The 24,212-nt window shown below is 39.0% G+C and overlaps 1 protein-coding gene and 1 long non-coding RNA gene across 12 annotated transcripts in view; one reads left to right on the top strand and one right to left on the bottom strand.

Annotated features, from left to right (window-relative positions):
• Positions 1 to 236: 236 nt before the first annotated feature.
• LOC125961853 (uncharacterized) lies at positions 237 to 22,811 on the bottom strand. The gene is made up of 3 exons (XR_007472929.1): positions 22,719 to 22,811; positions 16,537 to 16,645; positions 237 to 353 (listed from the first exon to the last, which is right to left on the bottom strand). It is a non-coding gene; the product is annotated as an uncharacterized LOC125961853 (long non-coding RNA).
• LOC125961816 (UDP-N-acetylglucosamine--peptide N-acetylglucosaminyltransferase 110 kDa subunit-like) overlaps positions 8,716 to 24,212 on the top strand; it is a 97,463-nt gene continuing 81,966 nt past the window's right edge. For 2 of the 11 annotated variants that reach the window (XR_007472806.1, XR_007472803.1), the window contains exons 1-5: positions 13,251 to 13,655; positions 15,620 to 15,709; positions 17,615 to 17,663; positions 18,129 to 18,184; positions 22,785 to 22,827. The gene's annotated coding sequence lies outside the window, so the exon portion shown is untranslated. Of the gene's footprint in view, positions 9,038 to 12,648; positions 13,656 to 15,495; positions 15,714 to 17,614; positions 17,664 to 18,128; positions 18,185 to 22,784; positions 22,828 to 24,212 lie in introns of those variants that run through there. The other 9 variants (XM_049700840.1, XR_007472809.1, XR_007472804.1 and 6 more) reach the window with 9 other exon arrangements.

The following is a 24,212-nucleotide window of genomic DNA, read 5'->3' as shown; positions in this document are numbered from 1 at the left end:
TTGAACTTTAATGCAGGAATAATGAACAAATAAAGAGTATGTGTGAGCTATCTCACAAAAACCTGTTCTTCAAGGAGAAGCAAGGCATCAGAGAAAAATGACCTCATAACAGATTGAAATAGAGATGATAATGGAGGAAGAAAATGTCCAGCATCAAACCAGAGAGTGTGTCCTTCTATTCACATACTGTTTGCAAATTCTAATGATGGAGGACCAGTAATTGAGCTCACCTGTGTAAGAACTGTATAATTCATTTATTCAGCCAACATTTACAAATTATCAACCAAGAGGGAAGGATTCCAAGTTGTTAAACACCAAGTCTCTGAACTTCAGTCTTTATCCGAGATGTAAGTCTAGGGAGGGGAAAAAAAATTCAAGAAACCATGAATAGTATAAAAGCTATTGTAGGCAAGTGCAGAGTGAGACAGACAATTCACTCTATTACTTATGGCTTCTTCAATTGTAAGTGACAGAAAAAGGAATTCAAACTAGCTTAAGTAGGAAAAAAAATTTGCATGAGGTTGCATTCAGGGTTGAACTCCTGAGTCCATGCACAGCTGGACTCAGGAGTTCAAACCATGGCACCTGAATTCTATCTCCTTCTCTACCTCTTAATTTTGTTTGCTTCTGAGTTGTCTTTCCACATTGTTGCAAAGAAGACAATTAGCAGATCTGGGTTAATGTCATTAGAGGTCATGACTCCAAAGGTAAAGTTACCTCTTTTCCTCACATGACATTTATTGACTCTACTTTAGTCTTAGGCCCATTTCTGGAGCAGTCTCTGTATCTAAGAGGATGTGCCTCAGCCTTGTCCATGTACCACTTCTGCAGCTGGGTGCTGGGACCATGATACTGACAGACCCACCAAGATAAGGTGAAGTGAGAGTTACTGAAAGGAAAAGAAGCTATGTAGTCAGTATCATTTATGATGATGATGGTTATGATGATTACCTTCATCATCATTATTCTAGACGACATTCAGTCTCCTAACACATCCTGGGTGGGACCTAGAAGTTGTCATGTCACATCTGAGCTAACTACTAAAGAGTAAGTATTTGTATGACTACTGTTGGTTAGGATGAAAAACAAGAGGATGCATTAGTGTAGAGGATTCAGTGTAATTATGCAGGCATGCTTTAGCAAAATTCACTAATGTCCAAATATACACAAATTGTCATCTACCATTTATTGAGTACTGATTATGTGCCAGGCATTTGCTAAGTAAGCTCTTTAATTTGATCATCTCATTTAATTCTCCCAAATTTTACAAGGTGAATATTACTCTCTTTCTCAAATTGCAAATAATGCTCAGCGAGGTGAAATAATTTACTTAATTAGCAAGTGGTAGAGTTTGGATTGAAACACAGGAAGTGTGAAACAAGAGCTTGGATATTTAATACGACTTTGTACTTAGGGGGACCATACATCTCAGTTTATGCCTCTTGTCCTGATACAATTGTTAATTGCATCCCCTTCTACTTCAAAACATGTTCAGATTTTGACAATAAATTATATAACATGAACACTGCCTCCTTCATGGATATGTTTGAACTCCCATGTATTTTATATACTTGTCTTTCATTCAGAATGATTTTAATAATCTTTTATTTTAGGAGAAGAGCTTCATATTTACAAAGAAGGTGCAAAGATAGTACAGAGAGTTCTGATATCCCCACACCCACTTTCCCTTATTATTAGCACCTTATATTAATTTGTCACAATTAATGACAATATTGATACATTATTATTAACTAAAGTTCATACTTTATTCATATTTCCTTAGTTTTCACTTAGTGTATTTTTTCTGTTACAGGATCCCATCCAGGATATCACATTATGTTTAGTCATCATGTCTCCTTAGGCTCCTCTTAACTGTGACAGTTTCTCAGGCTTTCCTTGTTTTTGATGACATTGGCCCTTTTGCGAAGTACTGGCCAGGTGTTTTGTAGAATGTCTCCCAACTGGGATTTCTCTGATGTTTTCCTCACAATTATAATGGGGTTATGGGTTTGGGGGAGGAGATCACAGAGGTAAAGTGCCAATTTTATCACATAACATCAAGGGTATATACTATCAATGTGGCTTATCATTGTTGATATTAACCTGGATCTCCTGGCTGAGGTAGTGTTTGACGTGTTTCTCCATTGTAAAGTTACTCTTGTAAAATGGTTGTTAACCTTTTCAAATTATGTTTATATGGAGAACATGCACACATTTTAAGTGTGTGAATCCATGACTTTTGACAGATATATTTACCCGTGTAACCACTATCTCTTTCAAGATGTAGAACATTTCTGTCGGCCTTCTAAAGTTGTTTTAACTTGTCTTAATTTAATCTTTTGATTTCATAGAGTCCCTAAAGAATCCTTTCAGTTATGATTGAGTCAGAAGTGCCCCAACTCTTAGCAGACATATCACAATTTTGAGCTGCTCTCAAAATAAATAACCAGATTCTTAACTATGTTTGACTCTATCAGGTTACCTTTTATAGACTGGCCATCTCTCCATATATCTTTCCTGACTGGAATAACTAGGTAATGCAGACTTACCATCCCATGGACTTGAAACCTTGTCCTATAGGTAAGAACACCAGGATGAACAAGCCTCAGAAAGGGAGACTTAACGAAAAATCACAAGGAACCAATCTTTATAACTGCTAAAGTGTGACAGGATGTGAAGAAGGCTGACATGACTGTGACAAATCTGGCTTAAAGAAGACTATTGTGGATAATATCATGGGATACCACCGCATTTTATATTCAGAGATTTCTAAGAGTGGACCTGAAGTAGGAGCAAGACAGGTATGGTCTTAACATCCTAAGTAAGACATTATCAGTATTCGAAAGAGGTTTCTAAAGCACTTTTATCAATTCCTTTTTTAAAGTATTAGTTATAATATTAATCACTGTTGGATTTATAGGGAAATAATGTTTTACAAGAAGCAACATAAATATAAGTGTAAAAGTTCATGAGGCGGCATCATGCAAGTTATTTTATCAAAACTTATATAAAAATCATGGCATATAATTAGAGCTGAAAGAAATGTTAAATCTCAGAGAGCCACAAAAAAAAAAAAACTCTTCAGTTTATAGATAATAAAAATGGATGAGTTGAAAAATTTGCCCAGATAATTGGATCTTAACCTTATATATAAACTTTATTGTGGTATAGTTTACATAAACAAAAGTATATGCATATTAAATATATGATTGATGAGCTTATAAAATATAAACTAAGCATAAAACTTTATATACTAAAAACCACCACAAATTAGATATATAACATTTTCATCACCCTGGAAAGGTACCTTATACCCCTGTTTACTCAATCCATCCCCTATTCTCAGACCCAGGCTGATCTGCTCTCACTACATATTAACTTTGACTTTTCTAGAATTTCATATAAAAGATGTCATATTACATACACTGTCTTTTGTCTTTCTTCCTTTACTTCCTATAACATTTTTGAGATATATCTGTTTAGTGTATATTAGTTGTTCCCTTTTATAGCTGAGTTGTATTCCATTGTATGGATATACCACTTGTATTTATCCTTTTGATGGGCATTTGGGTTGTTTCCATTTTATAGTTATTTTGAATAACACCACTATAAACATTTATACAGAAATACCTGTGGATTGTTATTTCCTTGGGTAGAAGTGGAAATGTTGGGTTGAATGGTAAGTGTATGTTTACCTTTATGAGAGACTGAGAAAGACTTTTCTAAAGTGGTTGCACCATTTTGCATTCTGACCAGCAGTGTATAAAAGTACTAGTTCTGCTGTATCCTTTCTAACACTCACAATGGTCAGTCTTTTTCATTTTAACCTTTGTAATAGGTAGTGGGATCTCATTTTGGTTTTAATTTGCTTATCCCTGAAAACTAATGGTGCTGAACATCTCTTCACGTGCCTACTGCCTTTTGTGTATCTTCTTTAGTGAACATATACTTTTTCTGTATGTGTGTGTAGTATATAACCTTCCTTATGTACAAGTTCTTTGTAAAATATATGTTTTGTGAAATTTTCACCATTTCTGCTTCCTTCTCCCCTATTTTCTGAACGAGTCTCTGTAAGATTGACATTTTTCCTTAGATTGTTGATCACATTCACCAAGGAATGCCATCTGGACCTAGAATTTTCTTTGTGGGAAGGATTTTTTATAGTTACTTTATCTTATTCAAACAGCTTTGTTGAGATGAATTTTACTTATAAAATCCACTAATTTCAAGGATACAATTTAGTCATTTTTAGTAACTACCAAATTATACAACCATCAACATGAATCAGTTTTAGAACATTTTTATTACCCTAATAAGATCTCTCATGCCCATTTCCAGTTTATCCCCATTCCCACCACCAGCCCCAGGCATGGGAAGGTTTTTCACTGTAAAGGAAATGTAACAAACATAAAGCTTTTAGATTTTTTTCTTTCTTTTTGAGTCAGTTTTGGTAAGTTGTGCCTTTCAATGAATTTGTCCATTTCACTTAGTTATCAATTTTTTGATATAAAATTTTCATGACATTTCCTTATTTTCCTTTCCATGAGTCTAGGGTCTAGAGTGATGCTTTTTCTTTTTATATTGGTCATTTCTCTCTTCTTTCTTTTTTTCTTAATCTGTCCAGCTTAGACATTTTCAGTTTTACTGGTCTTTACAAGGAACAGCTTTTGGTATTATTGGGTTTTATCTCTTTTTGCTCTTTTCTATTTTATTGATTTATACTTTTTATTCTTTCTTTTTACTTTGAGTTTAATGTATTTTACTTTTTTAGTTTCGAATGCAAAGTTTAGATGATTGAATTAAATGTATATTTTCTTTTCTACTATATGGCTTTAAGCTATAAATCTCTCCCTAAGAACTGCTTTAGATAGAGTCAACAGATTTTGACAGGCTGTTATTGTTATCAGTCATTAAAAATATATTCTAATTTATCTGGATTTTTTTTTTTTTTTTTTTCTTGCGGTACGCGGGCCTCTCCCTGTTGTGGCCTCTCCCGTTGCGGAGCACGGGCTCCGGACGCGCAGGCTCAGGGGCCATGGCTCATGGGTCTAGCCACTCCGTGGCATGTGGGATCTCCCTGGACCGGGGCATGAACCTGTGTCCCCTGCATTGGCAGGTGGACTCTCAACCACCGCGCCACCAGGGAAGCCCCTACCTGGATTTTTTTAAAAATTGTGAGTTAAGTGTGTTTAAATATCAAATATTAGGGGATTTTCTAGATATTTTGTTATTGATTTTCAAGTTAATACCATTGTTATCAGAATGAGTTCAATAATTTTAAGTGTATTGAAACTTGTTTATGGAACAATATGTGGTCTATCTTGAACAATGTTCAAGTTTGTCTTCTGCAGTATGCGACTGCTGTTACACAGATACAGTGAATTTCAAACAATGTATTTTTCAGCCCTACACATTCCATTTATTTTTATATTTTTCACTTCTCTCCTCATTGGGTTCATGTTTCCCTCAAATTCTTGAACATATTTACACTAGCTGTTTATATTTATTTCCTATTGCTGTGACACAACTACCACACATTTAGTGACTTAAAACAATACTCATTTATCTCACAGATCTTTAGGTACTCAAGTATGGGCGGCTTGGCTGGGATCTCTCCTGAGGCTCTTCTTACAGAACTGAAGTCAGAGTGTCAGCCAGGCTAAGCTGTTATCTGGAAGCTCTGGGAAAAATCCATGTCCAAGGTTATTTACCTTGTCAGTAGAATTCAGTTACTTACAACTGTAGGGACGACGTCCTTGTCTTCTCTTGCCGTTATCCAGGGGCCAGACAGCTTCTAGGGCCACTTTCAGACCCTTCCAGATGGCTCCTTCCCTCTCAGCAATAGAGAACCTCCTTCATGTTGAATCCTTCTCACACTTAGGATCTCTCTGACATACTCTTTTGTGACCAGCCAAAGAAAAGTCTTATTTTAAGGACTTACATGATTAGGTTAGGCTCACCTGGAGAATCTCTCTCAAAGCCAACCGATTAATAACCTCAACTACACCTGCAAAATCCCATTCACTATATAATTATGGGGGCTATTTTAGAATTCTGTCACACTGGTTTTTTTTTGTATTTGTGCTGATTCTAAAATCTGTCATTTCTAGATCTGTTTTTATTGACTAGTTTTTCCTCCGGCCTTTTCACATGCCTTATAATTTTTATTGGATTCTGTACAGTGTAAAAATAATGTGGTTGTGTCTTCATTTCACTCTCTTCCTTTAAAAAGCATTGAATCTTGTTTTAGCAGATGTTAGGTTACTTGCAGGTCAGCTAGATCCTTTCCAGGTTGGTTTTTAAGACTTTTTCCAGTGGGTATTTAGCCCTGCTATTAAAGTGTAACCTTTCTGGGTCTCTACTAATTTGTCCGAGTCTTCAGAAAGATTTCTCCCCTCCAGAGGGTTAGCACTTCAGTGTCTCCCAGTGCTGTGTGAGCTGTTACAGTTCCCTAATAGTTGTTATTTTCCTAGGGTCCCATATCCTCATCCTATGTTTTCCCAGTTTAGTGTTGAGCCAAAATTCGAGGGACTACCATACATATTTCTAGCCCTCTTTCTCTGTGTGCCTCCTGTCTATCTTGTACTCTTGCCTGCAAGTTGCAGCTTCCTGAGTCTCTCTGAACTCTGATCTCTGTTTTCTCAAATTAGCCCATTGACCATGCTCAGCTTGGGTCTGAAAAGTGGCACCAGGCAGGAACATTCATAGGTCTTGCCTCATTTGTTGCCCCTCCTTTGGGGAACACAGTCCTGAGCTCTTAGCTGCCCAGTGTCTTAAAAGTGTTGTTTAAGTTATTCTAATTTTCTAATGATTAGCTTTGAGAGGAAAATTCTGGGGCCAATTACTCCATAATGGCTAGAAGCAGGAGTCCTCAACTGAGATTGATTGACTGAATGAATGTCTACAAGCGCTTACCTGCTACCTTCTCCCCACAGAAATGAGACTTGATCCCACTTCTGATTTTATTTTAATGGGGTGGAGGGTTGAGGAACTGAAGAATCAAAATCATTATAGGATAGGGACTTCCCTGGTGGCGCAGTGGTTAAGAATCCACCTGCCAATGCAGGGGACACTGGTTCGATCCCTGGTCCAGGAAGATCCCACATGCCCTGGAGCAACTAAGCCCGTGCGCCGCAACTACTGAGCCTGTGCTCTAGAGCCCGTGAGCCGCAACTACTGAAGCCCGCACACGTAGAGCCCGTGCTCCACAACAAAAGAAGCCACCGCAGTGAGAAGCCAGCACACTGCAATGGAGAGTAGCCCCTGCTTGCCGTAACTAGAGAAAGCCTGCACACAGCAACGAAGACCCAACACAGTCAAAAATAAATAAAATAAAAAATAATTTTTAAAATGCTGTGAATTCACAACACAATGATAAAAAAAATTTTTTTAATCATTGTAAGATAAATAACTTGCATGGGGAAGATACTAGTATCAACTTACGTTAAATAATTTCAAAGCAGATACGATCATGAGAAATGGGCCCACATCACAAAGAATCAAGATATGCAAAGAATATACGTAATTACCCTAAGGAATATTGTTTGAATATTAAATGAGATGTGAATATTAAAAAATGATAGATGGTCTAAAATTCCATTTAATTCGATTAGTGGAATTAAGCATGGTAGATGGTCTCGTAAGACATTCCCCAGAGAGAACTTTCCAATAATTTAAACATTTTATGTTCAGTTGTTCACTGGACATACCCAGAACGTGATTCATCCAAGAGGAATAGTTCTGGAAACACTGCTGATAGGGATTAGTGTCTAATACATAGACAGACAACAGAGTACAATAGTTAAAAGTGTTGTTGCTGAGATTAGACATGGGTATGAGCTCTGTTTCTGCACCCAAGAGCTAGGTGGCAGAGCGGTTGAAACAGAGATTTTGAAGATAGAGTTCCTGACTTCAAATTGAGCTCTGTGCTTCCTAGCTTTATGTCCTTGGCAAGTCTCTTAAGAACACTGTACCTCAATTTCTTCATCTGAAAAATAGGGGTGATGAATAATAATACCTGCCTTTTATATGTTGGGGATGAGATAAATCCTTAGTTTATTATGAGGATTAAATAAATCAACATGTGTAAACCATTCAAGCAGTACCTGGGGCATAGTAAGTTCCAGATAAGTGTTGGCTATTACAATAATTTCTTGTCTACAATTAGGATAATAATAAAAATAGTAACTTTCATAAATACAGATGTCAGTGTCATTTGGAATAGTCTCTATAACAATTTCTGTCTCCACATTTACTGTGTTTCAGCAAATTTACCTAACAGATGGTGAGTGGGCAATTTTTAAAGGGGCATTTTTTAAAAGAGCGGAGAGGGAAGGAATAGAGACAGGCACATACTATATTTGAAGTTACCTCCACGTGTATTTTATGTATGTATACCCATACAATTAAGAAGTCTTTGGATGTTTTATCTTCAAGAATAATTCAGATACTGGATTACTTGAATATCATAAACATTTAGGGTTTAACAGATTTGTTACATATAGACGTTGTATCATGGATTTAAAAGACGATAGCCAGCGGGCAGCGGCGGGCGGAGCGACCGAGCGGCGGCGAGGGCTGGGCGGCGGGTGCGGGGCTCCGTGCTTCCTCGCGGTGGAAGGCTGGGGTTCGCCAGAGACGCCGGGTTGCTCCGCGTTGCCAGGTTACCGAGCGCGTGCCCCGCGCCCGCTCTTCCGCCCGGGCCGCCCTCGGCGCCGCCTGAGCCGCGGTGCGGGCTGCTCGGGCCCCGGGTCCACGGAAGCCTGGGTCGGGGGCTGCGTGCGGGACTCTCGTCGTGAGTGGACGCTGCGCGAGCGCGCAGGGGACGTAAGGCGCCGACCTGGGGCTCCCCGGCGCTCCGGCTCCGCTCAGGGCGCCCGCTCAGGGGCCTCCGGCGCGAGGCCCCCTTCGTGGTCAAGATGGCGGAGCGCAGGCGGGCCGCACTGAGGTGAGCTGGAGCTGGGCCCGGAGAGGGGTCAGTCAGCCACGCCCAGGACTTGGACACCGGGCTGGTCTCCCGTCTCCCGGGGAGCGGCGGGTGAGTGGGCGCGGCCGCGCGTAGGTCCCTCTCGTGGGGTGGTCAGTTCTTCGTGCGTACGCAGACTTCTGTCGTCTGATAGTCAGATCTGGGGTGGCCCAGGTTGGAGGCGAGGGTGCTTGATTGGGGAAACCTGAGGGGTTTAAGGACTCTGTTGGGATCGTTTCAGACCCCAGCAAGAAGCTGAGCAAGTTTTCTCCTCTCTTCCCGGCTAGGTTTTCTCCCTTCTCTGAAGACGCCAGCTTTTCTGAATCACCTTGTTCCCCGGGGGGATACAGTTGGTGGTTCTGACCGTGGAACGTAGGACCCGGCGCGGGGAAGCCTGAGCTGGTTCTAGTTACTTTGTTTGCAAAGCACTTGTCTTGTCTTTGGAATTTTTGTGTATGTAACCAACGTTGGGAAGAGCCAGCGTTTTCGCCTCCAAAACACTGCGAGGGGTAACTTTATATGTAAGAAACAAGTGGGCGTTCACATCCATCTCTTTTCCAACCACTGAGTTTTGGTTGTGTTTCTTTTCTTTAAGTTTGTCTCGTTTTGAAGTGATAACAAAACAAACAAAAAAACCATAGCCAGTTACACAAAGTATATATACTCTAGTCTCAGTCCTGCCATTAATTAGCTATGTTACCTTAAGTCATTTAATTTTTCTAGGCCTCATTTTTCTCACGTGATGTTTTTTCTTTGGAAAAGTATAGTTTCTAGAAGTCTCTAATCTCTGTGTCATAGTTCAGCTTGGAGAAAACCTGTTCTTATCCAAACTCCATGACATTGTATTTCCAGCTCCAACTTTGGACTTTGAGTGAGTTGGGGGCAACTTTTAAGGATATTTTCACACAGCTTTTTTAGTTAATATCAGTCTAGCTGACTTGTCATACTCAGACTTTCTCCCATATTCTTTTACCAGTGTGTTCCTTAGTCATATATATAAAGACTGTTGTGGGAAAAATGACCTCCTGGGTCAGCTTACTGCATGGTCATCGACACAGGGCAGGGAGTAAGATTCAGTGGATTTTACAGAAGCAGATACAGGTTTCATTATCCATGTCCTCTCCCCTTTCGTGTTACCAAAAAAACAGCAGGGTTTTCTTGGAGAACTGCCAGATAATGCCATCCTGCCTCCTGAGGGGCCCCGGGGATGAGTCGCCCAGGGACTGAACTCCAGTAAAGCAGGTGATTGGCTCATGGGTAGGCATCTGACCTCGGCTAAGTCTATCAGACTGCTCCCCAGGACTTTTGTCTCAGAGCAAAATGGAAGAATTGTCTTTTCTCTCTGGAATTTCTAAGCTGGGGAGATATGACTCTGGGACTCCCAGTAACCATCCAGCACAAGGAGAGACTTTCTGTAAAATAAAGTCTTGCAGAGGTAAGCAGGGCTGAGGGATGGAGAGAGAGCTGGAACCCTGCTGATACTCTGGAACGTCCAGATCCAACTGTATCTGAATATGGCTGCATCCCTGAATTTCTAGTACTTGTTTGTTGAGGTTGTTGTTGTTGTTTGGTTTTTGTTTTTAAATTTCCTTTGACTATTTTGAATTTGTTTTCAGCCATGTGCATTTGAAAGCATCATAGCTAAAAGAGCTAATTTCCTACATTAATGTCAGGTTTGCTGACTGGCATTCCTTAAGTGAAAAATCATATCCGCTATTTTCTTTAAATAAAATCCTTCTAGCTCAGGTTTGAGATATTCAAAACTCTGCCTCCTACCCCCCTTTTTCCAACATTTACTGTATCACCTTGAAGCATTTGTGACCACATCTTTCCCATCTAGATGCAGTTGAGAGAGAGAGCAAAGACTTCTGACATAAACTGCAACCTATACGCCTCCTACCTGGAAGCTTTAGAACATACTTGATTCTTGTCATTAAAGCAAATCTTTTGTTGTTGTCTCCAGGGCACAGAAGCATTTTCATGGCATAATGGAGTACAAAGTACATTAAGCCTAACTCTACTTCTCATCCTCTTTTACTTTAAATAGGCAGAAAAGAACAATCTCAAACACATTTTCCCAACAAATAAAATACATATACGATTATGTTTAGAAGACGTTTATGCAACATATAGTTAGACTGATTAATTAATGGACCTTTCGCCAATTGGCACAGTAAATATATATGTTGAATGTGCTCAATTAAAAAGAAGACAATAACATATTTTTACAGGTTAATTATCTGAGAAGAGTATTGTGCCAGCACACTTGATACTACAGTATTTCATGCTTGACAAGTAACCTTCTTTCAATTATATTTACTGCTAAATGTTTCTTGGATCAAGCTATTAAATTATAAGGTCAAAAGTAAAATGATATGAAATTACAATGATAAAGGGACACATATCCCACTTTATGAGAATAGAAGTTGTAATTTCTTTTCAGTACTACTAGTAGTGACCACAGTACTAATTTGAGCCCTTACTATGAGCCACTGTGCCCATATACATTTAGTTCTTACAGTAGTTCTGCAAAGGGCATATAATAATCCACAGTGTAAAGCTGAAGAAAGTGATTCTCATAGCTGAAAGTCACATAGCTGGTGAGTGGCAAAGTCTAGATTCAAACTTAGAGTCGTCTGGCAATGCCCAGGTTGTTGACCACTATGTACACTGCTCAATTGTTGCACCAATAAAGAAGTGCTTGAAATAATTATAGATTTGCCTACCCTGAAACTGCAGTGATTTAAAGACATCAAAGTTGCCAGTTGCTTAACCACATCTACTTACAGTAAGAAATTACATTTTATTTCATTTCTAAAACAAGATTAATTCTGCAGGCCCATCGAAACTTGAGCCCACAAATCCTACCTCCAAATGAAAGATGCTTGTTTTCCATTATTCAACACATGGCCCTGTACAGAGGCAATAAATATATAGTAGAATTTTCATTCAAATAAGTGAGAAGAGAGGTTTCTTCTTGTCCTGATTCAGTGCCCATCATTATGGATTATGATGGCTCTTCCCAAACTTTACTTCATTCACTCCACTCTTTCTACAAAACTCCAGTAATGGAATTCATCATTCAGATATATGTGCAAAGCGAAAGGACTGTATTAATACAGTTGCTGAAAGTCAAGTTGATAGAGCACAGGAAATACATCCTAATAAATGCAACATTAATGTTTGTGTGGGCCTTGGAGTGAGGGGTAGAAGAATTTTCAGTTTAATGGAATATTTTGCCTCTTGCTATGAAAGTGCGGCTTAATAGTCTTGTAATTGGTCATTTACAGAATCCTCCATCTCTGGGTTTCATGCTTTCTTTACTCTGCAGCTGTTGATTCCTTCTCTTGTTCTGGATGGAAGAGAGCAACGAAGCCACTTCAAAGGGCTCAGCCTGCCTTTTTGTGTTATTGTTTAGATGAAGATATTTCCATTTATTAAAGCACACTATTTAAACATTTTTATCATGTTTTAAACTTGACTGTGTTCTGAAGGTATGAGCACAGGCAGACATAATGGGGGTGTTTTCCAGGAGAGAACATACCCTTATCAAAGGAATTATCAGAATTTTCATGTATGGATTGAGAATCAAATTCTGGAGTTAGACCTGAATATAAATTCATACTCACAACTTATTACCAGTCTCATCTTGATCAAACGGTTACCACACTTCTCATCAATTTCCTTATCTTTGAAAGAAGAATAAGAGAAGTATGCCTGGTGGAGTTACACATCAAGCTCATCTGATAGAATATTCATAAGGATTTTGCACAAAATATACATGGAAATATTTTAGCACCGAGTTTAGCATGCGATTCGTCTTCAATACATTTAAGAGCTATTATTTTATTATTATTATGCTATCATTAAATATCACTATTACTTAAATGTCATTATTGCTAAAATTGCTGTAAAACTACCGCAATAACCCATGATGAATTCCCCTCTTCTGTTTCCTTTGTTTAAATGCAAAATATATATATAAATCTAGACAGAGAACACTTTAGTGATCCTATTCAGTGGAGTGAGAATTTCCATGGCACTGATTAAAACAAATCCTGAATTGCATGGACTTAAGATAGCAGAGAGGGGCTTCCCCGGTGGCGCAGTGGTTGAGAGTCCACCGGCCGATGCAGGGGACACGGGTTCGTGCCCCGGTCCGGGAAGATCCCACATGCCGCGGAGCGGCTGGGCCCGTGAGCCATGGCTGCTGAGCCTGCGCCTCCGGAGCCTGTGCTCCGCAATGGAAGAGGCCGCAACAGTGAGAGGCCTGCGTACCGCAAAGAAAAAAAAAAAAAAAAAAAGATAGCAGAGAGGCTAAGAGATTTGAAGTTAGACATCCCCAAGTGTGAATTCTACTGTGACCCTCTTCTAGCTCTAAAACCTTGAGGAAGTTACTTAAACTTTCTGAGCTTTACTACTAGTTTCCTCATCTGTATCTTTTTCAGGACTATTTATCAAGCATCTTCCTGTTCTCTATGCTTGGATGTATCAATGAATAAATTAGACAAGAGCCTTTGCCTGCGTGCTCCTTCTTGCATGCTCTCTCCCTCCTTACACTCTCGTGTGGAAACGGATGTTATAAATAAATTCTATGCTTTGTCACAAGTTGATGGGTGCTACGGGATAAGGAAAAGGATGTGAAGCTCACTGAAGAGGCTTGGGTTGGGAGTGCTGGAGGAGTGTACAGGTAGGTTCTGTTTTTAAATAGGGTAGTCAGGGTGGATTTTATAAGTTGACATTTGAGCAAAGACTTGAAGTGAGGGAGTTGTCAGAATGTATGATGGGGAGACCACTCCCTAGGAGCAAGAATAACCAGTCCCAACACTCTAAGGCAGAAATATGCCGGGCAGCTTGGAGGAATATCAAGGAGGCCACCCTGGCTGACTTAGTCAGTGGGGAGGAAGAGACAGCAGGAGGGCTGGAGGTCGGATATGTGATGGGATGGATTGGGTAAGTCCTGGGAGGCCATCACATGCATTGTGTCTTTTACTCTAAATGTAGGCAGCCAGGGACAGGATTTTAGCCGAGGTGTGGCATGAACTGTCTCTTGTTTGAAAAGCATAACTCTATCTGTGGTCTTGAGGATGTGGGGAGAGAGTGGAGTCAGGGAGAATCTCAGGAGGCGACTACAGGATCCTCAAGGTCTATGTTGTTGGCCTGCACCAGGCTGCTAGTGGCTGGTAATTCTCAGAAGTGGCACATTGGGAAGGTTGTGACAGCATTTCGTGGTAGATTGAATGCAAGAATGGAAAGGAAGAGGGGATCAAGGGTGAATTCGAGATGTAGGGCCTGGGGAACTGGAAAGGTGTGGTTACTGTCACCTAAGATGGAAAAAGTTTGGGGTAGAGCATGTTTGGGGGATTAAAGACCAGTTTTGGAGGTATAAGATTTGAGATGTTTTCGTGACGTCCAAGTAGAGATGCTGAGTACACAGTTGGATACACAAGTCTGCAGTTCTGAAGAAAGGTCTAAACTAGAGATACACTTTAATACAATGGAGATATTAAGAATAATTACATGGAAGCGCTATTTTAAAGATAAAATGAAGTAATGCAATTAGCACTCTGTCTTCTCAAAACATTTAATAACTGTTAGCTAAAATAATTACCTGAAATGAAAAAATACCTATAGTTTGTTTTGTTGTTTGCAGTAAAAGTGAATAAAATGTCACAATTATTTTAATAGTATTTGTGACACAGTAGTTTTAGTTAAGATACCATGACTACAAACATGTACAATAAACCTTTCAGTCTCCTGCTTTTCACTCTGATAGGGTACTTAGAACCATATTTTGTAAGGTTTAAGTAAGTTGTCATAGGGTACCTCTTTAATTAGAAGTAATTCTGAACTGCCTAGTTCCATGCAGTTTTATATACATATATGTATAATTATTATTTTATGATTTATCAAACTCAGTTGAAAATTTGCATCACTGATATACATTAGAATTTAAGCATTTACCCAGGTATTCAAGGAAAAAAATGTACTTGTGTTGTAATTTCCATAGGGGTACTTACTTTCACATCTCCCCTTCACTTTGCAATTGCAAACATGGCAGGGGAAATATTATCTTACTGGTCTTTGAGTTCCCCTTAGCTATCTGCAAGTCCTTAAACAGCCTTTGTGGCTTAACCAAAATTCTCTTCCATCTTCATTCCGCTAACAGATATTGGTCTAAGCATGTACTTATACTAAAAAATGCATGACCACGTTGTCTCTACACATCTATAATTTTATGTTAACACTATCATTATGTAAGCTACACTTTAATTGTACTTATAACAGATTTTATGTCAACACACATCCATTTCTAGTGTTCATCTGGTGTTCAAGGGGAGAGCAGCATGTCGTAAATTTTATCAAAATATAACATCTGAAGACTAGAACAGAGGGTAATTGTGTAATTCTGTATTCACTCTAATTAAGTTCAGTGGAGTTGGCATAATAGAATTAAGATGAAAAAAAAAAAAGACATTGAGGTACCATGGCTCCCTCTCCTAACACACCCTTTTCGTATGCGAGAGCAGAGACTCAGCACCTTTCTGTACAGAAATGGAGACAGGAAGAGGCCAGAGGATGAATGACAGGCACGAATGAGGTGGAACTTTGAAGAGCAACATGGAAATGAAATACTTCTTTTGTATTTGGTAGGTGGGGAAAATGTACCAGCGTGTATGCCTACTGGGACCACGTTTTCAGAACAGTTAAGCCCAGTGTCAACTATGCTGTCCCACCTTCCTCGTAAGTAGGAATCTACTGTTACTTGAATCTTTGCTTCCTGTTTCTTGATAGCTGGTTGAGAAGATTATCACAGGAACTGCATCTTGTTAGCAAACACACTGTTTTGAAATGATTGATACTCACTGAAGAGTGGCAACTCCAAGCTTGCTCTCTCTTGATCTTGGACTATTTAAGTCTGGAGTGCAGGAGTGGGTTATGGGGAAAGACCATTGGAATTCTTATGTCTTCAGCATAATGGTTATAGCATAATGGTTAGGAGTGTAGGTGCTGGTTCAAATCTCTGTTTTCCACTTGCTAACCATATGAGCTTGGGCAATTTACCTGATTACCTAACCTCAATACTCCTGCCTATAAAATGATGTTAATAATATTTCATCCCCGTAGACTTGTTTTCAATGTTAAAATGAAGTCACTTACACCAAGCACTTAATACAATGCCTAGAGCACAGTAAAGTCTATTATTATTACTACTACTACTACTACTACTATTATTATTACTGTCACGATGCCAGTTGCTATTTTTCCTATGCCTTATTCCATTATCTTCTGGCTTGTCCCCCCATTTCTGTCTTGTTTCTGTACAAGGGTAGGTTTGTCACAGAGCATTTTCTTTCCCTAGTGTCTGACTCTTAGTCATCAAGGTGACTGGTCCACAACCCGGCATTCATTGCTGCTCGTTGAAGCAACCCATTTTGAGAAGGGGAGTTGGATATTGATGCCAAGTTGGGTCAAGGAGAGAGAATTTTCTCTCTTCTGCACTCAGCTAAGTGAAATATTCAGGCCTCAGAAGGAGAATCAGGCAAAGGGCAACATGCTTAATCTCATACCTTAGTGATTAAGAACAAGTCAGGCAGGCTGGATTTGAACTCATTTCCGTCATGTACTGACAACGGGATCTTAGGTGCTTTTGTAACCCCTCTGAGGCTCAGTCAACATCTGAAAGAGACGAATAACGTTATCAGGACCTAGCGTATAGCCTCCTTGTAATAAGTGAGTAAATCCTTTTAAAACGTTCAGCACGTTGTTTGGCATATAAAGACGTAATAAAATTTAGCTTCTTTGACTACTACCGCTGCTAATATTATTAAGTAGCTGAGCAGATCCGAGGCCCATTTTTTTCTTAGATTGCACATAATCATTTGGACAACCAGCTCACATTGATCAACCGTTGCTTATATATAAACCCCCATGAACCCAAAGGTGCTTTAACTCTCTCCCAGTCAGAGCCTGTTCTGGGGGCAGAAGCAACACCGGCACTACCCCCGTCATCTTTGCCTTTATTGTCACTACACTCGCCTGCCGTACTGAGCACTTTCTGTTTGCCAGGCACCAAATTTAGCCCTGCGTATGCACTATATCATGTAGTTCTCACACTCAGGTGGGAGACATTATCATCATCCCCAATTTTCAGATAAAGACACTGAGGTGTTGGAAAGGTAAGAAACTTGACCCACAGCAAGAGATGGAGCTGGAGTATTCAAACCCTTCTCTCTGACCTCAAGAACCCTTAAATATTAGCATACTACTACATCCTGGTAAGAAAATCTGCTTCTAGCCACTCTGGTGGGAGGAGAAATGATTCTCAGTCCCCACATTCCTCTATTGCCCATGCCACCCTAGCCTCAGGACTAGGTGGGAAAGGAAGTGATCTCTTCAAAGAGCAGCCAAAGGGAACCTACTCCCTTCTGCCTTTTCGTAATCAACTAACCAATATTTTATTTCCTCCTTAAGAGTCCCCACATGTTCCTTTTGGTACTTAGCTTGGCCTTTTAGAATTCTGACATTCTGTACATGACTCATCCACTGTATTTCATGTTAATTTATTGAGGTCAAGTATAGGGTCTTACTCATCCTGAAGTCCAGTTATCCCCTGTCACATCTAACTCTGTTCTTTTCTTCTTGTAGGACATCTGCAGATATTTATTTGAATTTTGTTGAATTGTTCTCATCAATAGTAAGTACATTAAAAGTTATACAGAAAGTGCTTTCTTATAAGGAAAACCATCTAAATAGATTTCTAGCTCTTTACTTTTTATAGCACTATTGTAGAGATTATAGATCTCCAGATAATATTTTTTAGATTGAGTTTTTCATATCATCTTATTTTTACATATAATGATAAATCTGAATTTTCTCTATCAAAGCTCCGAGACTTCACTGGCTTGTAACTTAGCTTGTTGATTATGTGTTATTGACTTTTCCATTTACAATGATGTTTGATCCTGGTAAGGATGGGGCTGGGTGGGAAGGTACATCTTAGGGCCATCAATTGGTTTTGTAGAGAACTAACATAAAGATCTAAAGTCTCATCATATTTCTGCAGAACTCATGAATCATTTTATTATAATTCCATTCATTCAGGGAGTATAAAACCATTTTCAAATTGTTATTCCTAATTTGTTCATCTTCTCTTCCTTAGTGAGAAGAGAGCAGGCTGAATGGAAGACAGTCATTATGACCACTGGGGCCACTAGGGTAGGCATCAGTCCCAGAGTTTTGTTTTCATCTCTCCGCTATTAATATTGGCTAATGTCTTGAGTGCTTACTTGGTGCAAATTACTTAGCTGACAATGGCAAATGGGTTGTGTCATTTCATCCCCTGATAGTCATACAATTAATGTATGTATTATTATGATATCCCATAATGCATACATGGAACAGAGCCTCAGAAGTAGTTATTTGCTCACCAAATTATGGTAGATGTGGAATTTGGACTCAGGTCTGATAGACTCCTAAATCACTCCTAGTGATTTTTACCACTGAATTAAAATTGTATACCTCTGGAGAGTAGATAGTTTCTAAAATTTCCTCAGCTCTAACATTTTATAATTAAATTTTTGTCTGATGGCAAGCTTAACAGTTAAGATGGGTAGGAAGGAATGCCAGCCTGTTGAATGGAATTTCCCTGAAATAAGCCTGTTTTATGACACCAGTTCACTCATTCATTCACTCAGCATGTATTGAATGTTTGCTCTGTGCAAAGGCATTTTAGGCATCACAGTGGAGTGAGCGCCCCTTCCATAGACTCTCCTGCAGCACTCAGAGAAGTCTTGGACTGGTTTGCCTGTTATGGAATGGGGCTTGGTGATAGAAGCCTGGTTTGTCCTCCACTGATAAAACTAAGACATACTCATATGAGTTTAGAGGCATCTTGAAGCCGTGGAGTAGTAACACACATGAATCTTACCATTTTTGCCTGGGATTAATGATATAAAGGCTTTGGATTTGGGTATGGAAAAGGGGTGCAATTATGGGTGTGTTGGTTCTACATATATACGGACATCACGTGTCATCAGCCTGCAGCTACCTGCCATTCCTCACTACTCCTTCTTTTCACAAACCAAACAGGTGCCTTCTTATCTCTCCTGTGGATAAGCTCTTGACAGTGGCACTAGGGCCTCCCTCAATAAGTACATCATTGGCTAAACCAGTGGTTTCTCAGATATGCTCATTGAACAACCCTTAAGGTGGATTGACATTCCACTGCCTAGAATAGAATATGCTGTTCTTTAGAAATCGGGGGGAAAAAATAGGCCACCAGATGTACTTTCTTTAATTTAAATTGTATATATATATATATATGAACAATTGTTATATATGTGTATGTATACTTGTTCATATATATGAATGATTTAAAATTGAAGAGAGATACATATATACACACACATATATATATGTATATTTAAATTTTGGCTTCTGTTAGCAAGTAGTAAATTAAATTATTAGCAGATCCATACTGCAGGGAAATAACCAATCAGATTTCATTCAATAGCTTGCTTTTTTGTAGATTTATGGTTGTGATTTTATATCTGCAGGTATGTTTGCTGAAGAAAATATTTCTGCCACTTTACACAAAATTAAATTCATTTAATACCAATGCGGCATGTCTCAAATGTCTTAATACAGTTTTAATCTTGAATCGCATCAGAAGTATGAAATTAGAAACATACCCCAAAATCATTTGAAGATATAATTACTTTCATTTCCCTTATACTTTTGAGACTTTTGAAAAATAAGTATTTAGTTGTACTTATCTGTTTCTGTCTCTCTAAGGATAGCAAACACTGAAACACAATTCTTTTTAAAAGTCAATATTAAAACTATATTGTCCAAGATGATCAAAACTAAGGAAGTGGCAAAGAAATTCAAAAATTTAAACTTTCAAAGGGTGCTTTTTCTGTGAATGTGTAGTACTTGTTCTTCTGAAGGAATTAATCTTTTTAAAAATTTAATTAACTTATTTTTTATTGAAGTATACTTGGTTTACAGCGTTGTGTTAATTACTGCTGTACAGCAAAGTGACTCTGTTATACATATGTATATACATTCTTTTTCATATTCTTTTCCATTATGGTTTATCACAGGATATTGAATATAGTCCCCTGTGCTATATAGTAGGACCTTGTTGTTTAGCCAATCTATATATACCCGTTTGCATCTGCTAATCCCAAACTCCCAGTTCATCCCTCTCCCACCTGCTTCCCCCTTGGCAGCCACCAGTATATTCTCTATGTCTCTGATTCTGTTTCATAGATAGGTTCATTTGTGTCATATTTTAGATTCCACATATAAGTGGTATCATGATATTTATCTTTCTCTTTCTGACTTACTTTGCTTAGTATGATAATCTCTAGTTGCATCCATGTTGCTGCTGCAAATGGCATTATATCATTGTTTTTTTATGGCTGAGTAGTATTTCATTGTATATATGTACCACATCGTCTTTATCCATTCATCTGTTGATGGACATTTAGGTTGTTTCCATGTCTTGGCTGTTGTGAATATTGCTGTTGTGAAGATCCGGGTGAATGTGTCTTTTTGAATTATAGTTTGGTCTGGATATACGCCCAGGAGTGGGATTGCTGGATCATATGGTAGGTCTATTTTTAGTTTTCTGAGGAACCTCCATACTGTTTTCCACAGTGGCGGCACCAACTTACATTTCCACCAACAGTGTTGTAGGAGGGTTCCCTTTTCTCCACACCCTCTCCAGCATATGTTATTTGTAGACTTTTTAATGATGGCCATTCTGACTGGTGTGAGGTGGTACCTCATGGTAGTTTTGATTTGCATTTCTTTAATAATTGGCAGTGTTGAGCCTCTTTTCATGTGCCTATTGGCCATCTGTATTTCTTTTTTGGAGAAATGTCTCTTTAAGTCTTCTGCCTATTTTTTTTGATTGGGTTGTTTGCTTTTATTGTCATCAAGTTGTATGAGCTGTTTGTATATTTTGGAAATTAAGCCCTTGCTGGTCGCATCATTTGCAAATATTTTCTCCCATTCTGTAGGTTGTCTTTTCATTTTGTTTATGGTTTCCTTTGCTGTGCAAAAGCTTGTAAGTTTGATTTGGTCCCCTTTGTTTATTTTCATTTTTATTTCTATTGTCTTGGGAGACTGACCTAAGAAAACATTGGTATGATTTATGTCAGAGAATATTTTGCCTGTGTTCTCTTCTAGAAGTTTTATGGTGTCATGTCTTATGTTTAAGTCTTTAAGACATTTTGAGTTTATTTTCGTGTATGGTAAAAGGATGTGTTCTAACTTCACTGGTTTATATAAGGCTGTCCAACTTTACCAACACCACTTGCGGAAGAGCCTGTCTCTTTCCCATTATATATTCTTGCCTCCTTTGTCAAAGATTAATTGTCAAAGATTAACTGAGATGTGTGGGTTTATTTCTCGGCTCTGTATTCTGTTCCATTGATCCATATGTCTGTTTTTGTGCCAATACCACGCTGTTTTGATTACTGTGACTTTGGAGTACTGTCTGAGGCTGGGGTGGCTATGCCTCCAACGTTGTTCTTTTTCTTCAGGATTGCTTTGGCAATTCTGGGTCTTTTATGGCTCTCTATGAATTTTAGGATTATTTGTTCTAATTGCGTGAAAAATGTCATGGGTAATTTGATAGGGATCGCATTAAATCTGTAGATTGCTTTGGGTAGTATGAGCATTTTAACAATATTAATTCCTCCAACCCAAGAACATGAGATGTCTTTCCATTTCTTTGAATCATCTTCACTTTCCTTTATTAATGTCTTATAGTTCTCAGCGTATAAGTCTTTTGCCTTCTTGGTGAGGTTTATTCCTAAGTATTTTATTTTTGGGGTTGTGATTTTAAAAGGCATTGTTTTTTTACATTCCCTTTCCGATATTTCATTGTTGGTATAAAGAAATACAACCAATTTCTCTATGTTAATCTTGTATTCTGCTACCTTGCTGAATTCGTTTATCAGTTGTAGTAGTTTTCATGTAGAGTCTCTAGGGTTTTCTATATATAGTATCATATCATCTGCATCTAATGACAATTTTACCTCTTCTTGAAGGAATTAATCTTGAAGTTCTACTAAGACTTTTGGGATACCTGTTTTAATGAGCCACTACTTCCTGCCTGAGATTGCACTATGCACCAGAGATTCTAGAATTAGCATAATAAAACTAATAATGCAAACAACAGCAACAAATCTTCACAAACCTTCCTTGCAAGGAAGTAAAGTCCACTGGAAAAACAGACAAGTGAAACACACATTCAAAATGGCAGTGATTCTCAAACATTTATGTGCTGAAAAATCATGACAAGCATGATAACCAGGGCAATTACTAGACCCCTTCTCCAACTGGTCAGGTGTAAGGTCCTGTAACTCTAGTTTTGGTGAATGCCTCCAGGAGAGTGTGAGACAGATGTTCTCATTGTCGTCAACCTTTAGTGTGCATCAGATATGCCTGAGAATATTGTTAAAACACAGATTGCTGGGCTCCAGTGCCAGAGTTCTAACCAGTTCCCAGGTGTGGCTGATATTCCTGGCCCAGGGACCACATTTTGAGAACCACCTTTCAAAACTCTGCAGTATGCGGTTGTGTGTGTTGTGAATGCAGTATGCGGTTGTGTGTGTTGTGAATGAGACGGGCCCAGAGAACCAAAGGAGGGCAAAGGGACTCTGCCCTAAATTAGCCAAAGGTAACAATAGCAGCTAGAATTGATTGACCCAAGAAAAAATTATAAGAACTTTACCTGCATTTGCTCATTTAATCCTTTCAGTAAGGTACGTAGGTGCTACTTAGTGTTCCTCTTTTACAGGGGTGTCCAGAGAAGGTAACTACTTTGCCCGCGTCCTAAACTGGTAAGTAACAGATTAAGAATTCAAGTTTAGGAAGTCTGATTCCAGAGCCCACACCTCTACCCTTTCTGCATGTACAGAGGAGTAAAGGGTTGTCAGTGAAGCCTTCCTGGGGGCCCTGGCCTCTGAGTGTAGATAGAAGGATGAGTGGACATAAAGATCATTATTTGTGTGTGGTGGGGGTAGGGGAGGAAGTATGAGGGCTTCCAGAAGAGCCCGCCCTCCCCATACATCTGCTATAAGCAAGTCTGATGATCAGGAGTCCGGAACATGAGTATGACTATGGGATACTGAGAAGGGTTCTAGAACCCTGAGGTTAGAGTTCTGGATCAGTTAGTAGGTAACAGAAAGTGAATGAGTGATTTACCTTACTTTCCACGGGTAGCAGGAAGTTTGGAGATAGTCCCTCTAGCTGCTGAAGGGCATCAACAGGGTACTGGGTTGCTTCGCTCTTCCAGCTTCCACATCTCTCGCACGTCCACATAGCTTCAAAGTGACCCCAGAATCTCCAATAGTGTTCCAACAATTTGGGCAGGAAGAAAGAAAAGGAAAAAAAAAGAAATTAAGTAAGAAAAAAAAGGCAGTGTCTAACTCAGAGAGCAAATTTTTTACCACAGATGGTCAGCCGACTTGCACTTAGATCTCATCAGCTCGGATTTTAAACTGGCCACCTTAGCCTTAAGGATAATGGGGTCTCCTAACCAGGGCTCTGATAGTAAGGAATAAGGAGAGAGTGGTACTGATTAGCAGTGCCTGCTGTCCCAATCAAATATTATCCCCAAACTATTTTTTTTATCCTATATTTTACTTTAAAGAATGGAGGGGAAACATTATGTATCTGTAAATAGCCTTTTAGAAAGGGTACAATTATATAGTTATACAACCCCCTGGAGGGCTCCTTTCTTCTAAAATCTCTTTAAAAACTGTTCAAGGTTAAGGACATTTTTATCTTAATTTAGTCACTTGCAGTCGATTATCTTGGAATGACATCCTCTCTCTGCAGATGTTCTGTCAGGCTTTAGAAAATTCTAGAAATGGACAGAGAAGTGTTATGGTACATGTATTTGCAATATGCACGTCTTTGAAATGAAATCCATTTAGGGACCAAAAGGCATTTCATGTCTTTGCTATCCATTTTCACATATTTGCCTTTCCAGAATTCCTTTGAGCAAATCTGTTAGATGTAACCCATCCGTTTCTCCCATCTGAATTCTTTATTACTAAACATTCTTCAGTATGCTCTCACTCCCCTCTGTCAAAGGCGTTTCTCTGGGTCCTCACCCTTCTCATCTCATATGTGAATGCGTATCTTAAACTGAAGCAACAGTCTGCTATGACTTCTCCATAACTTGAAGAACCCGTCTTTGTGGGAAAAAAAGTAGACTTAC

This window comes from Orcinus orca, chromosome 17 (genome assembly GCF_937001465.1).
Source record: "Orcinus orca chromosome 17, mOrcOrc1.1, whole genome shotgun sequence".
NCBI lineage: Eukaryota > Metazoa > Chordata > Mammalia > Artiodactyla > Delphinidae > Orcinus > Orcinus orca.
The sequence above is the reverse complement of the archived record's forward strand: the minus strand, read 5'-3'. Positions and strand labels throughout refer to the sequence as shown.